This window comes from Periplaneta americana, chromosome 4 (assembly GCF_040183065.1).
Source record: "Periplaneta americana isolate PAMFEO1 chromosome 4, P.americana_PAMFEO1_priV1, whole genome shotgun sequence".
NCBI classification, from domain to species: Eukaryota; Metazoa; Arthropoda; class Insecta; order Blattodea; family Blattidae; genus Periplaneta; species Periplaneta americana.
Window position 1 is genome coordinate 88,513,640 of NC_091120.1, and position 22,214 is coordinate 88,535,853.

Below are 22,214 nucleotides of genomic sequence, written 5' to 3' on the forward strand. Positions count from 1 at the left end.
GAAAGAAAGTGAAGCTGGGAGTCCCATATTGTATATTTACGGAACATAAAAGAACTCTGTCCCTGAATTAGAAGACTCCAGACAAAATTTACAGGTCACTTCTCGCCCGTGTCAAAGGTTGGAAGTAACATAACGACATCACTTGAGTAGCCTAAATACACTTGGGCTTGTCCCACTCTACATCTACAATCCATGAAATTTCAATGCCGAATATTCAGATCTTCAGAACATTTCTCTCTCAGTGCTCAAAGGTATCATTTTACATACTTTTCATTTTGAGAATGATTCTCATTCTCAATTTCAATGCTGAATATTCTCACTTTGAGAAAATTGTTATTAGAAATTTCAATAGTACCGAATATTATTTTGAGGCAACATTTAGCCGAAATTTCTGAATCTTCACATATCCTAAATTTCAATACTGAATATTCTCACTCTGAAGAAGCAGTTATCATTCAGAATTTCAATGCTGAATATTCTGATTTGAAGATAAGTTTCATCACAAATTTCAATACCGAATATTGCAATTTTGAGGCAAATTTTATTTGTAATTTCAATGCTGAATATTGTAATTTGAGGAAATCTTCATCCGAAATTTCAATACAGAAAGGTATCATCTTGAGGTAATTTAATCCGACATTTTAATACCGAATAATGTCATTTTCAAACAATTTTTATCCGCAAATTCAAACCTGAATATTCTGATATTGAGGCAATTTTCACCCGAAATTTTCAATGCTGAACTTTCTCACTCAAACAATTTTCATTCCCACATCGTCAATTTGCGGAAATTTATCCGTGATTTATCTTTCTTTCTTAATTTCATTCTCCGTTTTACCTGTCCTGTAGTAGGCCTACAAACTTAGAGACCGCTGCGATGTAGGAAGGGAGGATACTGTCTCTGAATCAACATTAGACATGTCTGTAATGTCAGTGCTGAATATTCTGATTTTGAGACAATAAAATTTTCATCCTCAATTTCAATGCCGAAATTCTCATTTTTAGACAATTTTCGTTCGCAGTTCCAACGCTGAATATTCTCTTTTGGAAAAAATTTCCCCGACATTTCCAACCCTATTTTTTTTTTAATTTTGTCGGAAGTTTCTTTCTGAACTTCAATGTTGTACATTCCTATTTTAAGAAAATATGTCTCTATAGTTTCAGTGCTAAATATAGCCATTTTGAGGCAAATTCCTCTACAATTTGAATTATGAATATTCTCATTTTAATTACAATGATGGATATTCTCATTAGTTTTTTGACAATTGTTTTTAATTTAAGTAATGACATTTTCAATATTTTTGTAACATTTAAGTACTTTGATTAATAATATTATTATCAGGGAAAGGATTTATATGTAAATACATATTTACTTATGAAGCTAATATAATTTATATTTTGCATTATCTTTATGTTTCACAATGTGTAGGGTTGAAAAATCCTACTTTTATTTTCCATATTTTTCCATATTTTAGAGTTTAGTACATATTTTCGTTAATTTCCATATATTTTCCATATTTCATATAAAACAGTCCATATTATATTAGGTTTAACAATAAAACAAAACAAAATTCCATTAACTTTTAAAAATACATTTCAACAATAGAGATTTAAACACATGTTCAGTAATCCCTTTAACATCAGAGTTATTTGAAAATTAGCAGTCCTATCAACAATGGGAAAGTAAGTTACAAAACTGTATTAATTTAATTTAAAATTTTTAACAGACTTCAGTTGTGCAGCTCAACAGTTAAATGCCAGTCAGAGTACACATAGGTTCAGTTTTGTAAATCATACTATAAAGACGGTAAATATGCCAAAAGTACGTCATTCAGTCAATTTAAAATCAAAACTAACAAGTTACATTTCAGAATTTAAAGAAGATGGTTTATCAACTGACAATAAAATATTATTTTGTAATTTGTGTCAGTGTGCAGTATCATCTACACAAAAGTTCCTGGTGCAACAACACATTACAACTAGTAAACATCAGGCCAACAAACAACTAAATTCCAAGCAGAGACAATTGTTTTTAACACAACCAACAACATCGAATGTAAGATCTGAGTTTAACATCGACCTGTGCCGTTCTCTCATCTCTGCTGATATTCCTCTCTACAAACTAAAGAATAAGGTCTTCAGGGAATTCCTTGAAAAATATACTCAACATACAATCCCGGATGAGTCAACACTTAGGAAGACGTATGCTCCATCCATCTACGATGAGACAATACAGAAGATAAGAGATGAAATTAAAGATAGTTCAATTTGGGTTTCCATTGATGAGACTCCCGACAAAGAAGGTAGACTTGTTGGTAATGTAGTTATCGGTTTGTTAAGTGAACAATATTCTGAACGAATTCTTTTACATTGTGATGTTCTAGAAAAGTGCAATAACAAAACTATAGTTAAACTGTTCAACGAAGCTATGGGTATCCTGTGGCCAAAGGGTATTATGTACGATAATGTGTTATTCTTTATTAGCGATGCTGCCCCTTATATGGTCAAAGCTGGACAAGCATTATCTGTTGTATATCCTAAATTGACTCATTTTACTTGTGTGGCGCATGCATTTCATCGTGTGGCAGAAGTGGTCAGAGACAATTTCCCTAAAGTAGATTTGTTGATTTCATCAGTGAAAAAAGTATTTCTCAAAGCTCCCAGTAGAGTTAACGTGTTGAAAGAAATGTACCCTGAAATTCCATTGCCACCAAAGCCAATTTTAACTAGATGGGGTACATGGCTAGAAGCAGTTGAATATTATGCCGAACATATAGACTCTATTAACAATGTTCTCCTTGCATTGGACTCTGAAGATGCAGTCTCAATTGATACTGCGAAAACAGTTACCTGTGACATAAGTGTGAAGAATGACTTAGCTCACATTCAGCATACATTTTCATGCATCATAAAAACGCTCAAAAGTCTCCAAAATAGGCACCTTTCACTATCTGAAAGTTTTGAAATTATAAATAGTACTGTGGAACAACTGAATCGTGGTAGAGGTAAAGTTGCAGATGCAGTAAGAGCTAAGGTGGACACTGTACTTTCAAAAAACCCTGGATATGAAGAACTACAAAAGGTTGTTGCTGTGATGAGTGGTGAATCAACAGTGAAGATTAACTTGGACTTATCCCCAGCAGACATTATGAAATTGAATTATGTACCAGTTACTTCTTGTGACGTCGAACGCTCTTTTAGTCAGTATAAATCTATCCTCAGAGACAATAGAAGAAGATTCACTTTTCAGCACTTGAAAGAAATGTTTGTAACCTATTGTTATGGTAACAGACAATAAAAATTGTGTTTTGTTGAAACTACATTGGAAGATAAGGTACGTCCATTATATTTTTTGTTTAGTTTGATTAAAATGTACCAATATTTAACGTACATAGTCATTTTTTTATAATTTTAAGTCCATATTTAATTCCATATTTTGGTAAAAATCCATATTTAATTCCATATTTTGGTAAAAATAACTACATATATATTTACATATTTCATATATTTTTAGTCCATATAAATCCGTTCCCTGGTTATAACGTTTTTCGTGTTTCTTGAAAAAAATATGTGATTGTGATTTAGATGGTTTTGCAATTATACGACTCATATCAAAGACTATAAAGCTAACAATAGAACAAAAGTTTGTTATTGTTTATTTTTGGAATGCTTTTTAACTAACGGATATAGACGAAGGACAAGTATGTATCAGCCATTATGAATTTCTGCATGTTACTGATTATGTGCTTTTCACTGTCCGATGTAATAATCGTAATATCGTAACTAGAGCCAATGAGGAGTACGCTTCATATCGAATAGTTTACTATATACATCACTTTCATCAACACACGAACACGTATATAGATTGCGACCTCAATATTTAACTTCAGAAGTAATCTTAACTGTTATCAAGCTCACTTGATAAGGATTACCAGGCAGCAGGCATCCAGTGCTGCATCGACCAACATTTACAAGGTAACAATCTATGTAATTTCAATATTATTAATATTCTTATGTAATTTTAACCGTCATATTTTCATTTTTATATCGTATCATCGTTATTCTGTAATTTCAATTAAAATATTCTTCTATTGGACCCGAGGTCCGCGGAGTCAAAACCCGATCGGGAATGATGGATTTTTAAGGGCGATCAAAATTCTTAAAATGATTTCTTCTGGAAAGAAAGTGAAGCTGGGAGTCCCATATTGTATATTTACGGAACATAAAAGAACTCTGTCCCTGAATTAGAAGACTCCAGACAAAATTTACAGGTCACTTCTCGCCCGTGTCAAAGGTTGGAAGTAACATAACGACATCACTTGAGTAGCCTAAATACACTTGGGCTTGTCCCACTCTACATCTACAATCCATGAAATTTCAATGCCGAATATTCAGATCTTCAGAACATTTCTCTCTCAGTGCTCAAAGGTATCATTTTACATACTTTTCATTTTGAGAATGATTCTCATTCTCAATTTCAATGCTGAATATTCTCACTTTGAGAAAATTGTTATTAGAAATTTCAATAGTACCGAATATTATTTTGAGGCAACATTTAGCCGAAATTTCTGAATCTTCACATATCCTAAATTTCAATACTGAATATTCTCACTCTGAAGAAGCAGTTATCATTCAGAATTTCAATGCTGAATATTCTGATTTGAAGATAAGTTTCATCACAAATTTCAATACCGAATATTGCAATTTTGAGGCAAATTTTATTTGTAATTTCAATGCTGAATATTGTAATTTGAGGAAATCTTCATCCGAAATTTCAATACAGAAAGGTATCATCTTGAGGTAATTTAATCCGACATTTTAATACCGAATAATGTCATTTTCAAACAATTTTTATCCGCAAATTCAAACCTGAATATTCTGATATTGAGGCAATTTTCACCCGAAATTTTCAATGCTGAACTTTCTCACTCAAACAATTTTCATTCCCACATCGTCAATTTGCGGAAATTTATCCGTGATTTATCTTTCTTTCTTAATTTCATTCTCCGTTTTACCTGTCCTGTAGTAGGCCTACAAACTTAGAGACCGCTGCGATGTAGGAAGGGAGGATACTGTCTCTGAATCAACATTAGACATGTCTGTAATGTCAGTGCTGAATATTCTGATTTTGAGACAATAAAATTTTCATCCTCAATTTCAATGCCGAAATTCTCATTTTTAGACAATTTTCGTTCGCAGTTCCAACGCTGAATATTCTCTTTTGGAAAAAATTTCCCCGACATTTCCAACCCTATTTTTTTTTTAATTTTGTCGGAAGTTTCTTTCTGAACTTCAATGTTGTACATTCCTATTTTAAGAAAATATGTCTCTATAGTTTCAGTGCTAAATATAGCCATTTTGAGGCAAATTCCTCTACAATTTGAATTATGAATATTCTCATTTTAATTACAATGATGGATATTCTCATTAGTTTTTTGACAATTGTTTTTAATTTAAGTAATGACATTTTCAATATTTTTGTAACATTTAAGTACTTTGATTAATAATATTATTATCAGGGAAAGGATTTATATGTAAATACATATTTACTTATAAAGCTAATATAATTTATATTTTGCATTATCTTTATGTTTCACAATGTGTAGGGTTGAAAAATCCTACTTTTATTTTCCATATTTTTCCATATTTTAGAGTTTAGTACATATTTTCGTTAATTTCCATATATTTTCCATATTTCATATAAAACAGTCCATATTATATTAGGTTTAACAATAAAACAAAACAAAATTCCATTAACTTTTAAAAATACATTTCAACAATAGAGATTTAAACACATGTTCAGTAATCCCTTTAACATCAGAGTTATTTGAAAATTAGCAGTCCTATCAACAATGGGAAAGTAAGTTACAAAACTGTATTAATTTAATTTAAAATTTTTAACAGACTTCAGTTGTGCAGCTCAACAGTTAAATGCCAGTCAGAGTACACATAGGTTCAGTTTTGTAAATCATACTATAAAGACGGTAAATATGCCAAAAGTACGTCATTCAGTCAATTTAAAATCAAAACTAACAAGTTACATTTCAGAATTTAAAGAAGATGGTTTATCAACTGACAATAAAATATTATTTTGTAATTTGTGTCAGTGTGCAGTATCATCTACACAAAAGTTCCTGGTGCAACAACACATTACAACTAGTAAACATCAGGCCAACAAACAACTAAATTCCAAGCAGAGACAATTGTTTTTAACACAACCAACAACATCGAATGTAAGATCTGAGTTTAACATCGACCTGTGCCGTTCTCTCATCTCTGCTGATATTCCTCTCTACAAACTAAAGAATAAGGTCTTCAGGGAATTCCTTGAAAAATATACTCAACATACAATCCCGGATGAGTCAACACTTAGGAAGACGTATGCTCCATCCATCTACGATGAGACAATACAGAAGATAAGAGATGAAATTAAAGATAGTTCAATTTGGGTTTCCATTGATGAGACTCCCGACAAAGAAGGTAGACTTGTTGGTAATGTAGTTATCGGTTTGTTAAGTGAACAATATTCTGAACGAATTCTTTTACATTGTGATGTTCTAGAAAAGTGCAATAACAAAACTATAGTTAAACTGTTCAACGAAGCTATGGGTATCCTGTGGCCAAAGGGTATTATGTACGATAATGTGTTATTCTTTATTAGCGATGCTGCCCCTTATATGGTCAAAGCTGGACAAGCATTATCTGTTGTATATCCTAAATTGACTCATTTTACTTGTGTGGCGCATGCATTTCATCGTGTGGCAGAAGTGGTCAGAGACAATTTCCCTAAAGTAGATTTGTTGATTTCATCAGTGAAAAAAGTATTTCTCAAAGCTCCCAGTAGAGTTAACGTGTTGAAAGAAATGTACCCTGCAATTCCATTGCCACCAAAGCCAATTTTAACTAGATGGGGTACATGGCTAGAAGCAGTTGAATATTATGCCGAACATATAGACTCTATTAACAATGTTCTCCTTGCATTGGACTCTGAAGATGCAGTCTCAATTGATACTGCGAAAACAGTTACCTGTGACATAAGTGTGAAGAATGACTTAGCTCACATTCAGCATACATTTTCATGCATCATAAAAACGCTCAAAAGTCTCCAAAATAGGCACCTTTCACTATCTGAAAGTTTTGAAATTATAAATAGTACTGTGGAACAACTGAATCGTGGTAGAGGTAAAGTTGCAGATGCAGTAAGAGCTAAGGTGGACACTGTACTTTCAAAAAACCCTGGATATGAAGAACTACAAAAGGTTGTTGCTGTGATGAGTGGTGAATCAACAGTGAAGATTAACTTGGACTTATCCCCAGCAGACATTGTGAAATTGAATTATGTACCAGTTACTTCTTGTGACGTCGAACGCTCTTTTAGTCAGTATAAATCTATCCTCAGAGACAATAGAAGAAGATTCACTTTTCAGCACTTGAAAGAAATGTTTGTAACCTATTGTTATGGTAACAGACAATAAAAATTGTGTTTTGTTGAAACTACATTGGAAGATAAGGTACGTCCATTATATTTTTTGTTTAGTTTGATTAAAATGTACCAATATTTAACGTACATAGTCATTTTTTTTATAATTTTAAGTCCATATTTAATTCCATATTCTGGTAAAAATCCATATTTAATTCCATATTTTGGTAAAAATAACTACATATATATTTACATATTTCATATATTTTTAGTCCATATAAATCCGTTCCCTGATTATTATATTCTAAAAGCATCTTCTACGAATGTCCAATGATTCATTTTCTCCTTAATTGAAGATATTACTTCGAAATTGCAATTATGCACGTTGCAAATATTAGATGATAATATTCATATTCAGTTTCAATTACTTATTATAAACTTTTTGTAATTATTAAATCACGTAGACATGCATATCTTTCAATTTAAATTGAACTCATAATTTTGTATATTATGTAGTAGACCACAAAAAAATAACGACAACCTACCTCTACAAAATACTTACATTTATATTTTAACTGGCCGCAATGTAAGCAACTGTGGCATTAAATACATTTCCTGTTAAGGTTCGAATTCCGTGTACTACGTGGTTGTTTGTTTAAATCAGCGGTGACCAAACTGGATATCGTGATTACATCTTGTAATCAAAGATATTCATACTGGTAAGGGGAGTTTCCTGTTTCTCTGTCTCGCTCACGTACTGAAGGTAAGTAGCATCGGTAACATGTCGCTCTACAAACCCTCCTGTCTGCGAGCAGGAACAGTAGGTTTCGTACAGAATGGGAAGAAGAATTTATTCGCTGTTCTGTCGGATAAAATGTAATATATTGCTTTGCTCAACGGTTCAATTAGTAGTACTACTAATTGAACCGTAACTACTTAGTATATAGAAGCGACATTACAGGGCATTACGCTGAATACACAGGCGTAACAGGTATTATTATTATTATTATTATTATTATTATTATTATTATTATTATTATTATTAATCAGCAAGTGTTACCATAATTCTTATATACGTGCCTGAATATATAGGCCTACATCTTCCGTTGAATGATAAAATAATTATTACGTTATATCTCCATTTTAATTTATTTTTTTAATCTTTTGATAACATCAGTTATTTACTAGTTATTGATTTAATAATAATAATAATAATAATAATTATTATTATTATTATTATTATTATTATTATTATTGAGAAACTGATTGAATAATTGTGCTAGAGTAGTAATGAAACGAGCTATTAAACTCCAAGAACTAAAATCAGCCTTAAATCATCGTCTTGAAGAGAAAGATGACTTAAATAAATGTAAGGAAGCCAGCTATCTAGTGGCGAACAAAATAGCTCGTTCTTGTAAGCCTTCCAACGAAGGAGAGTTTTATAAAAGCGTAATGATCAAGGTGGCCGAAATAATTTGTCTAATGTAAGTTGTTAATTAATTAAAAAAAACTGCGCATTTCTTGACTAAATATCCAGAAGAGAATTCAGGAAATTTCAGATTGTGTTAATTGATGAACATTAAAAAAAAAAACACGAAAATTTGTATATAGGCTTATTTTTATTGTTAAATAAGTATATAATAAATTTCAATCTTAAGACATATCAACTTGCAAATGTTTATTTGCTATTTAATAACAACATATGAACGTTTTCGCCATTTAGGGCATCTTCAGATATAACAAAAAACATGTAATCTGGACCTATAATAGTAAATTATGCAAATGACAAGGAGTAGAGAACAATATATGTAATACACGAGATTCATGAGCTTTATGTAAAATATGACATAATACAGGATGAATATTACAATTAAAAAATCAATACACCATAAAAATACAAAGCATTTAATAGACAACTTGAATAAAGTAAAAATCAACAATGAATCAAAATTGATGTCTTTAGACATAGAAAATTTGTACACAAATATCCCAATTCAAGAAACCATACTCATTGTTAAAGAAAAATTACAAAATTTACAAATAGCAGAAAATATAATTCAGCAAATAATACGATTGTTAAATACAGTTACATCCCAAAATTATTTCATCTTTAATCAGAAAATATATAAACAAAATATTGGCCTAGCTATGGGCAACCCTTTATCAGGAACTCTTACCGAAATCTTCTTACAAAACATAGAGGATAACAAAATCAATTAAATTCTAAATAAACATAGCATTAAATCTTACTATAGGTATGTAGATGATACAATCATAATTTATGAGAACACTACAATAGATAATTCCATTCTTGATTCATTTAATAAACTACACAAAAATCTAAAATTTACAGTTGAACATGAAATAAATAACTCGATTCCATTTTTAGATTTAAAAATAATAAAACATAAATTTGAACTGAAATACGATATCTATAGAAAACCAACACATACAACACATAGTATACCCGCAGATTCAATACATCCCCAAAACCAAAAACAAAGTATGTTTAATTACCTAATAAATAGATTAACACAAATACCATTATCCAAAAATAAATACAAAAAAGAAGTACAAAGAATTTTAGACATTGCAAATGATAACGGATACAGTAAAACCCTTATTCGAAAATTAATTCGGAAAAAAGAAAACAATAGACAACGACAGACAAACACTACCTTAACAAAAACAAACAATAATAAATCAAAATTTTGGTCAACACTCACTTACAACAAATACATATCTAATAAATTAAAAAACTTCTTTAATAAAGAAAATATAAACATAGCATTCAAAACAAATAATAAGTTAAACAACAATATCCATAACACAATAAATCCTAAAGATAAATTAAATAGTAAAGGCATATATATGCTTAAATGTCACACATGCAGTAAGAAATACATAGGTCAAACCAAACGTAATATAAAAAACAAGATATAAGGAGCATGTTAACGATTTCAAAAATAATAGAGAAAAATCAAAATATGCAACACACTTAATTAATACTGGACATGAATTAGGTCATTACCAGAATACATTAAGTATCTTAAAAACATACAATGATAATAAATTCATAAATGCAGCAGAAGAATTCTTTATTGCCTACTACCATAATAAAGATCATAATATAATTAACGAAAATTTATTAAACTTTAAAAATCCACTGTATGCAATTTAAAATAGACCTATTCACATTGATCTTGATACGCCATTCAAATAGTTCCTTTCATATTCTTGCGCCGCTGCATACCTCAATACACACGATTATCTAGGCCTCAGTTCTCTTAAAACCACCAACACACCAACACCAGCACACACAAATGTAAGTATTTGAATGCCGTCAAATTCATTAAAACAATTACATCCTTCCCTCATATCAAAATTGAAAAGCATATTAATAGTTAATATTCTTCTATTTATAGAACATCTTCATTTACATATTTCAATAAACCTGATGACACGTAATAGGATGTCATCAAATTAGAGTAGTCACTGTCGTCAAACAACATCCATTTCAAAAGCCAACGACCTCTTTAAGTAAGTAATCTTATAATAATTATTACTGCTGCCTTAAATTCACTTACATATATTTGGTATTATAGCTCCTCTAATTATTACTAATTACTACGAAATATAATATTGATTTTCTCTATTTAATTTTCAGTGAATGACTAAAACTCATTACGAAATCTTCGTACATTCCACTACATTCATACTCAACGAGCAAATATCTCAACAAATCTAATTACACCTAATAGCAATTCTTTAACATAAACAACATTAGTTCATTAATGAACGTTTTTTAGTAAGTACTTTTATAATATAATTATCTGCGTCTCTATATAATAACTCGTTTATATTTTTTGCATTTATTATTATTTCTCCATCTCAATTTTCAGATGAAACAATTACAAAACACACGAACATCAGCTACGCAAACTATCTTGTAACTTACGACAATTCTCAGTTATGATTACTCTAAAACATTTTATTACCATCATTATAAATTTTAAATTTTAACATCATTGACAAATTTTAATCATTGTATATTTAATTGTAACATGAGCTATATGTAAAAATGTTCGTCCAGTTTAATTTTAAAATCCAAAGATCATCTCAATATTCATCCTGTATTATGTCATATTTTACATAAAGCTCATGAATCTCATGTATTACATATATTGTTCTCTACTCCTTGTCATTTGCATAATTTAATATTATAGGTCCAGATTACATGTTTTTTGTTATATCTGAAGATGCCCTAAACGGCGAAAACGTTCATATGTTGTTATTAAATAGCAAATAAACATTTGCAAGTTGATATGTCTTAAGATTGAAATTTATTATATACTTATTTAATAATTTACCAGGCATATTGATATATAAAATGAATTGTAAATTATTTTTATTGGTTCTTGATGACAGTAGTGACATTACTGATACAGCAAAGCTTGCTATTTTTATTCGCGGGGTTGATGAAGAACTCAATATTATTGCACGAATCACCACTGGTTGTAGTTTTCATGCCATGTACCTCTCCCCCGTCTCCTTACTTCTTAGACTGTCTCTCGCGTGTAATCACTGCCGTTCGAGTTTTGGTCACCGTTGGTTTAAATACAAACTAACCTGAGACTAAAGTTCGGTTTCGTGCCTATCCAAAGACATAATAGTGATGGTGTTCTTCCATAGGTATATAGCGAATGTTATATTGGGGGGGGGGGACCTGAAAATCTTCGACAGACATGTGGACTGAAACTAACTGTAAAGATCAAACAGTCTCGTTTTAGACTGTGAAAAAGAAAAATCAATAAATCGTATCTTGGAAGTAAATTGATATAGGCATACTGTATAATGCAGTCCTTGTGTTAAGCTTACTTTGGTCTAAGCTTCCAGAAATAGAATCCATCGTGTTGCTTACTTCTGAAACGAGCAAGCGAAGCTTAAAGTGTAGATACAAACGGCACTTCAAAACATGACTCAACTCGACTGAATAATTAGTAACGAGTGGCATCTGGTAGAAATGGCGTCCATAAAGCTGGATCCGAAGCATTAAATTTAATCTGAGTGCCGGATAGAATTTGCTACATATTGTGATTTTTCGTGCGGAAAAAGTTAATGCACTGTTAAACTTTCTGTAGTTAGGGAAGGATATTTTTAATAAGCAGAGTTATAACGTAATGTGCTAAAAAGCTAGCGCAAATTAGTCTTCTCGCTAACAGAAAATACTCAGACGACTTAGTTTAATATTACACAGCCTTCTGAAATCCTTTTAAAACGTGAGCTTGCACATAATGAGAAGTTGAAGGTAATTTACCGTTATATTAGTTTCCCTAATTCAGAAGATATATTAGGTACAATCAGCTCTTTCATATCTAATACAATAGTACGCCTACAATATGAAATAAATCAACATCTGAAGCAAAAGTAACAGACTTTAACGGTAACAGAAACTTAGAATCAGAAATCAAAGTCTGGAACAATATCACAAATAATAAAATTGCTTGATGTTGTTGTTGTTTAGTCAACTGTCCGAAGACAGGTCTGAACCTCACAAGTGATACCAAGAAGCCACCACTTGTGAGGCAACTAGGCCTGGAGATAATGGGGTAGGGTGGCCAGTTCCTTTCCCCCTCCGTTGTATATATCGCCGACTAGCTACATATTACATTAGTCAGACTTCAGATGCATAAAAACAATAATTGTTCTTCCCCTGACACAAATTGTCAAGTGAGATGTACTGCCTGATAATAGATAAACATATCAGTCATAATCTCAACCAGAAGATTTTACTTGATGTATTCAAAAAAAAAAAAAAAAGTGAAACGAGACCAGGCGAATTTATTTATAAGGGTAATAAAGCATGTAATTACGAATAAATTAGCGTATTTAAAATCTTATAATGGCTAATGGCTACCATTTCTTAGATCTCGTTTTATCGTAAAACGATAAATGAACGTAATTAAAATATAGCTTTTACCTGCCCGATTACATAAGGCCTACATCTTGTCAGTTCTTCCTTTGGCATTTAAATTAATACGATGAATAAATTTCATAATTATGTACTTCGAATAACTCCTAGGCTGTGTTACATTTTGAGTAGTATAAATCATTTTCAGAACATTTAATTTACACTAGAATTATATTCAATATAATACAAACTGCGTTGTAAACGTAAGTGGTTTTCTCGACGGTGTGACCAGCATGTAGGGAATTATAAATATGGACGCTGCGCATCGGTACCTTTGATGTAGTAGTGCCTTATTTCAGTGACCTTCAAACCAGTTCTATCTGATCTGCATCAGCGGGAGGTTTTGCCTTTTTCCCTAAAGTTGGCGCTGATACTTTTCAGCAGACTTGCCAACGAATCAGGATTACTGTTCCACCGTTCGCGATTATACTGACCTCTAGCATTTGAAAGTGGAATTATACGCTAAGGGAGCGCAAGCGTGCAGAAAAACAGACCAGGGAAATTCGCTCAATGTCCATTCTTTATAATTCCTACTCGCTGATGTGACCATCAAAGTTGGTTCAAAGAGTATTTTTCTTCTCGAAAACCATAAACAAATGTATAAACCCCAAAGAAATGTTTGTTGTTTTACTCAAACGATTAATCGCTATAAATACATACATTAGGTCTCATTCCACAATGTTTAAAAATACATACCCAGCTAGGTGAACTACCAGTGACATATCAACTTACTGACTACATCAAAAAGTCTATGCGATAAAGACGTATTATTTCTGAAGTTCAATGAATAATGAATGACAGAACATCCCATTCCAGATTTCCAGCGATACTGAGTTTAATAAATTGTTAAATAGAAATTGCGTAATACTGGTGAGAGCAGCTACATCTCTAATATGTGGTCCGAGGACAAGTCCAAAGAATTAACAAAGGGAAACAATCCAATAGATCTACGAAGACATTTTATATAATTTATATATGATGCATAAAATAAACAAACCTACATACAGACGTAGGTACATACATAGGCTGCATATATTAATTTATTATTACAGAACATGCAACAGATTACCGGTACACATTTGTAGAGCAATGAATAACCCCCCCCCCCCACAACTGCTTCAGTGACCAATTATGATTTTGGGGGGGGGGGGTTTGAAGACGAAGTTTATTAAAGCCAAAATTATTTAGTTCTTTATGATAATACTAATTATGATGTTGATGACAATTTATAAGGCACAACTGATTCTGCTATTCTTTCAGAAAGGTGCGGTATATTGTCAAGTCAAGCAATTTTTTTTTAATTATGGGTAATGCAATTCAAAGAAATATTAAACAATTTTCAACAGTAATAGGCTACATTTACACATAATGACATTTTAATTTGATTAAGAATTAATTTATAATATATTTTATATCAAAATTCAGCTACGGATGTGATACATTGCAACACTATTTTACTTGATATTAAGTACTAGACCAGTAACTGTCAGTGAGCACGATTCTGGGCAGCGGGCAGCAGTGAGCAGGCAAAGGAGCAGTGTTGCCAATCTCATGCGTTGAATTTCCCTAGTCATTGCTTGTTTTCTCCCTATAAAGGATAAATTTCCCTAAAACTGCAAAATATATTAGCGAAAAATTTTAATTATTGCAATTCTGCAGGCTAATTACAATATTTATTCAAGAGTAGAGCTATGTTCTACGTAAAAAAATCAGACACTTTTGCAAGAAACAGAATACAGCATCATCCCATAATAACAAAATAGCAAGTTACGTCAAAGCACATAACAATGACAAAAATGTCTAGCATCACACATCATGAATATTTCTAAGTTACTTCAAAGTAAAAAAAATGCCTACCATAAATTTAAGAAGTAAAAACGATCCTCATCAGAAAGCATTTCTCTCTTCAATAATAATTCAGAATTAAGAATAAACACATTAAGACAACCGAAACCGATCACACTAAAACATTATTTAGTGTGATGGTTCCCACTCTGAATTTGGAATTATTCACTAGCTATCGGAAAGATCTTCTGATTTCCTTTTAAAATCACACATAGATCCAGATCTGAATTTTGATTTCATACCCCCATAAATTAATTGTTAATAGACCCCCTTCTATTATTCTTCTATTTTGCAATAGGCCTGAAATTATTGTTGATCTGGCAAGTTTATTCCTTGTCTATGTTTTCATATTGTTTAGAGATGAGAAAACCTCTCCACAGAAGCAGTAGAGTGTGGTAATATCAAAATATGCTCAATAAGCTTAACATGGAGTGGAAATGCCACCGTAATGCCATTTTCTTTACCTGAGCAGTTTCCTCCCAAAAAGGTTCCACATACTTATCTTTATCTGTATTAGAAATATTAGTATTGTGAAATAATTACTATTCCCTGCCAATTAATTTCTGTTCTTTTTTATACAAGAAATAAATTCAGTTTCTAATGGAGCAATTGACATAGGCCTACATGGTTTGACAAGAACAGAATGTGAAGTAATTACGCCATGTTTTTCATATCATTTAATTCAAATAAAAATTAAAAAAAAAATTGTTGTACGGTTTCAATCAGGAAATGAATGTTATGAGCGAAAAAATCTCAAAACGCGATAAAAAAAATTCTCTAGAATTAAGCCTAGTTTGCCTTTCCCTATAACGTGTAGGTTTTCCCTAAATCTAGGGAAATTTCTCTAGGGTTGGCAACACTGCAAAGGAGGGAAGGTTACATTGTGTAGAAAATAATAGTAACTGCAGCGATAACAAGCGTCATAGCTTTATCTCGACCTTGATTCGTTCTTCCCGTGCGGGCAAGTATCTGAAGCCCGATAGGGCATTGTAATGTTGGAGTCTGTTCTAGACCTAGAAAATCCTGAATACCATCACCAAGGCAGTCTCACTGTAGAAGATAAGGTCTTTAAAGTCTTTAAATGTTCATTTCATATGCATTTATTTATGTTAACATTCCTAATCATAAAGAATCAAATAAAACAATCCATTCTAGTAGTGCAGAAAAACCATGAGGGGTAATAAAATAATGTACATTTCCAGGACTCGAACAAGTGACATTAAGTTTAACGATAATTTCCTGATTACATTCCAGATGGCCAACTGCATGCATGGGTGTGTCGCAAGGTTACTTGCTCAATAAATTATTCCGCAATAACGCGTTCGATTAAGTTAATTGTTAGTCATTTTAATCGGAAACGTCATTATGTAAAAGAAGTGTACGGTACTTCAACACAGAGTCGCTTGGAAACATTTATCTAAATTATATCAACAAATTTTCTTGAGTGATTTCGATATGTAGTGTTACCAGCTCTTCCACTGCCATTCTGCTAGTTTGCATGTTGCTGAAATCTACAGACAGGTACTTGGAGGCATTTGCTCTATTATTTTATTATATATCTATTAAATACTGCCTTTGCATTTAATAAGACAAAGATATACAATAAAAATTACAAAATCTGTAACAGTGGATGAAATAATGAAGATTGATTTCGATGAAAATATATCAATAACCCTTCTAAATTAATTTGCTTTTCATACGATTGCGATGTGCACGACCGTTTTACCCCATTTATCTTCTAATTCTGAAATAGAACTGTCTCTGTGATTACAGACTTAAATTTCTAATGTTTCCGATGTCCTAGAAGTTTTTGTCATATTTCTTAAAAGAAATAGTTAATATATGTATGTATCATGGGTGCAGGGTGAAACTAATTCGTTTATAAATCCTACAGAAAATTTAAGGTGGGCCCACATCTAGGAAAATAAACAAGTTTAACAATTATTTATCACACACTAAATACTTCTAAAAACGTAAAGAACATAATTTAAGATACAGATTTATAGAAGTATCCATATTATTGAATTCCTCTAAATACTGGGCCCTAACAGAAATAAAAAAGTAAAATAAAAATTAAATTTACGAGATAAGTGTTGCAGAATACGTACTTCTATGTAACTAAGAACTGAAGTTTTAATTTAAGAGACAAAATAGCGGGTAAAGAAATAATTGGAAAATACATGTGTAAGAAATTATTAGAAACAGTATTCTGAAACAAATAATGAACTATAAATGTCAGAACTTTAAGAGACAGGACACGCCTTAAAAAAGCATAAATCATATAGACGATGATGATGTTGATGTCAATTGAGAAAATAATTTGAGCTAATAACAGAGAAGGCAGCACTTAGGTATGGTACTGAAATATAGGCAGGAAATACAAAACGAACAGCACTTGAAAGCAACTAAATGAAATGTTTAATATCCTTAGAAGCTTTCACAATATTGGATGATGATGATGATGATGATGATAATAATGATAATGGTATGATGATAGTAATAATAATAATTATAATAATAATAATAATAATAATAATATAATAGGAGCATATAGGAAATTAAATTGTATTTAGGCTACAGAAAAACTGAAAAAAATACCGAAAGATTACGGCTCAACATTTTAAAGAAGCAGCACTGAATTACATACCTAGTGTAAACAGAGGTAAGGATCATGCTATAAAACGATAGAAAACCAGTTTACAACAGATGTATTTAGTCTGAAGATGTGGAAAAAATGTTTTTTTTTAACCAGAACGAAAGAAATTTCATGAAATTTCCTTCATTTAATTTCATAAAGATGACCGAAATACGACATATTTATCTATTGCTCAAAATAATAAAAAATATATGCAGCTTTTTAAATAATTGTACAAGTAATTTTTGAGTCCTGGAATCGTCTTTAAAGGAGAACGTCCATAGGTTAAAAAAAAAAAAAAAAAACTAGGTGCCGCACCGCCAATCAACACGTCCCTGTATTTTGATTTAAATTTATGCACAAAATATTTCATAACATGTAGGCTACAGTATCTATCTTAAATAAAATTTGAATTAAAAATTTATGCAGCGTTACAGATTATATTCAAAATGAACATTTCAATTAAATTTAACACTGTTTACAACCAAATAAATTTAATAACACAAGATATTCATGTGATAGAGGAAGAAATCTTTCGATATCTCAGTGACAATTATTACAAGTTCTTTTATGGTGGCTTATTGGTGGCGATAACTCACATACGGTAATGAAAATTTTCAACTTCTGTTTTTGTTATAACTTTTCCTTGTTAATGTTAAGAAATGGTTTTGTAGACATAAATATATTTATAAAGGCCAGTAATGTTCTTAAAAATATTAAATATTTCCTGAAATTTAATGTACGTTGCGACACGCGCGTAAAACTGTTCTGTAACACGTACCGTTACTGCAGCACGTTGCTTTTACATTGGATGGCGCATTGCCTGCTCCTGTTTGCCGTAGGGATTTCAGAGGGATTACCAAGTATCTGACAAGCGGTGACGGTATATTAGAATTTAGCTTTAAGCCACCTTTATCGGCTTATTGATTTTATGATAGAAATTTTCCATTAACGATTCTTCAATATTTTATGAAGACACTATATTTCACGAATGTCTATATAACGAACAATTCGAAAGCATCAGTATCGCAATGTAACAGAGTTACCGGCTTGCTTTTGATTATATAATGACGCTCTGTTAGCTGCACAATTATCTTGTGTCGGTAGAATAATTTGGTGATAACTAGGATCCGGATTTTTATGTGCTAAAAAACTTAGAAATATTAATTTTTTATATGCTAAAAATTAAAAAAATATGTGCTAATACTAAAAAAAAATATTTTCTAAAAATGAAAACAAAAGCATCAAATTGTTCGTAACTTACTAGAAAAAAAATTATATTAAAACTCACTAATTGCAACTGAACATTCTGAGAGGTGAAAGCGAATCTTCTAATGTGAGCTCTTTGCTTGTATCTTATGGGGTATACAATGTAGTAAATGTAATCGGAAATGTAGTAAATAAAAGGATAACCCATAAGACGTGGGGCAGAAAGATGCACTACATTACTACAATGAATGGAAATCACATTGGGCATCTATGACGTTGATAAACAAGTATCCTTATCTCAGAAGCTATTAAGTTTAACCCGTAAGTGGTGAGGTATTTTTCTAGTGACGTAACTGATGAGGTGGGAATTGCACTTACCTCAACTTAGAAACTTGTATCGTAGCACTCAGATAATCAAACTAAATTTTTAATTTATATAATCCAGTACTTTTATTTGTTTTTTCTTCAAAATTAGAGAAGCAGGCAGCATAATAAGCAATGAAAAAGAAAAAAATATCTCCGCACATCCACCTGGCGCAGGCTTCCTTTTCTTACAAAGGCTGGATACTCACAGTCACCACCTCACCCATTACGGGTTAAGACCCATGTTTATTAGACTTTGCTATCTTGTTGTGATGAATCCTAATATCTTTCAAGACATTGAATGTTTTGAATATATTTTATAAGAATAAAATACATAGTTACAAGAATAAAGCGATATATGTATGTGTCTATCTTTCGGCAGAAATGTGAATTGGACATAAGTAGATCATAATTTTAAATTTATAGATGATGATGTACAAAATGGTTAAGATGTAACCTTAACTTTGAGATGAAGGGACCAGTCGTAGGTTAAAATAATAGGCATCAGTTCAGGGATGTAATCTGCCAGGGCGGGCTAGGGCTTCACTCCGGTATTATTTCCTGCAGCCTGGAAGCGCCCTGGTTCTTTATTTTTACTTTTTAAAATAATAACTGTCTTAACTTGCTTCTTACTCTAGTTTGTATTTTATAAGTATAGATTAGTAGTAAATAGTAGCGGTATTACTAATAAGAAATAGTAACTATAATAATAATAATAATAATAATAATAATAATTTTATTTTTTTATTTATTTATATTTAATGTGCTGTACAACAGCCAGTGGCCAATTACAGTTCAGCACAAATATAACAAAACCATAAAACAAAAATAATAATAATAATAATAATAATAATAACAATAACTTTTCATGATGCGCCCTGGTAACATTTTATTTAAGACTACACCCCCGGGTATCAGTGAATAAAACCTGCTATAACAGCAAATACTGCTCCTACTGATAAAACACAGAGAAAATGGGCTACTACTACACGAGTGTCATATAATACAATATCAGTTGATGACTTTGCTAATACTGCTCCTGTTAAACCTCGAACTGTAAATAGAAATGCGAACCCTTTCCGTCTCATGCATGAATGTTTGCTTTCTTGAGCGGAGACTCGTCTTTGTACTCATCTCACATTGCGGAAGTCCTGTCGCATGTGTGTTTGTCTAATGTGATAATTTCCTGATAAAATATAAATATAAAACCAAACCCTAACAGCGATAACATTTATATGAATAATAAGATATATAGAAATTTCTAAATTTAAATACATAAAGAATTTCATTTTCTTAGTTTGTGATAGCGAAGAATATTTACTCACATTCTTCATATTTATTGGTTATGCTGAAACTTTAAAGCCTTGGTTTTTCTGAACCGACGCATGCGACGTGAGAGGTGCGAAGCCCGCCTCGCACAAATCCGGACTACATGAGAGATAGTGAGTGGTTTCTATGGTCGCGAGGTGCACAGACCTTGCATCTCGCAGTTATAGAAACCACTCACTATCTCTAGTGTAGTCCGGATTTGTGCGATGCGGGCCTCGCACCCCGTATGTTGCATGCGTCGGTTCAGAAAAACCATCGTGTTAGTCTCAGATAAAGACCAAGCAGATTCCACGTCATGGGAATCCTGCTACAAGTTTAATGTATAAGATTGATATAGCCTGAGTGAGTACAAGGTCAAACCATAACAATGATAAAATTCTAAGGAATAAAGAATTTCTGGTTGCGAAATAATTTTATACAGATTATTTCGTCGTAGGTTTTCGTGTATGAAATTATTGTTACATATTTGACCTGTAGGGAGGTTATGGTCTTTGATTATAATTGCAACTCCGATAAAATTATGTGTCAGACACCGATATTTGATGCTCTGTTCTGTCTCTTTAATCTATTATTTAACGATGTTGTATCAACTTTAAGGTTATTAATCAACCAACATTTACGTTGGGATAAAAATGTTCTTTTTATGTGCAATAGATTAAGAAAAATTATTCACTATTTTGTCATCCTACGAAATTACTTGACTGTCCATACTTTACAACTGATTTATCTCGCATTAGTACAAGCTATATTACAATACGGCATTATAGGATGGGGTAGTGCTTATAGTACCTCCCTCATACCATTAACTCTGCTACAGAAAAGAATAATAAAAATATGCCTTAATAAACCTCTTGATTATCCTTCAGAACTGCTATATTCAGAATTTAAAGTATTTGACTTCCATTAAATGTATAACAATGTATTATTGAATTTCGTACATAAAAACCGAAATATATTTAATTTATATTCACATAAATATAAAACCAAAAGGTCAGACAACATATGGTTGACAGAACCTAAATGTACCACAACTGTAGCATATAATCACAGTAGCAACTTCGGTCCAAGGCTTTATTTTATAACATGATAGGCCTAATAATTAAATTCCCAAACATACAATTTGCTAATGCTCTTTATTTAAAAAAAATCAATTAAAAAATTGCTGTTTAGAGAGAAAATTTGAAGTTTAATTATTCTGATATCTGTGTTTCTTCGTCTTCTTCTTCTTCTTCTTTTACTTTTTACTCTGTTATTTAATAAAATGTCGTAACATCATGTGGAACGCTCCATGAGCACGATGTAACTTACTATTTCTGGGGGTGCTAGAGTGTTTTTATATAAAAGAGCAATATGTATCTTTATTCTGGCAATAAAGTATTATTATTATTATTATTATTATTATTATTATTATTATTATTATTATTATTATTTAGCGCCAGTGG

The 22,214-nt window shown here is 31.5% G+C and overlaps 1 protein-coding gene across 2 annotated transcripts in view; it reads left to right on the forward strand.

The window, feature by feature from the left end:
• LOC138698026 (arylalkylamine N-acetyltransferase 1-like) overlaps positions 1–22,214 on the forward strand; it is a 341,914-nt gene that overhangs the window by 76,864 nt on the left and 242,836 nt on the right. The window contains exon 1 of one of the 2 annotated variants that reach the window (XM_069823704.1): positions 3,958–3,975. The exons of the other annotated variant lie outside the window; for it this stretch is intronic. The gene's annotated coding sequence lies outside the window, so the exon portion shown is untranslated. Of the gene's footprint in view, positions 1–3,957; positions 3,976–22,214 lie in introns of those variants that run through there. 2 annotated transcript variants of the gene reach the window in all.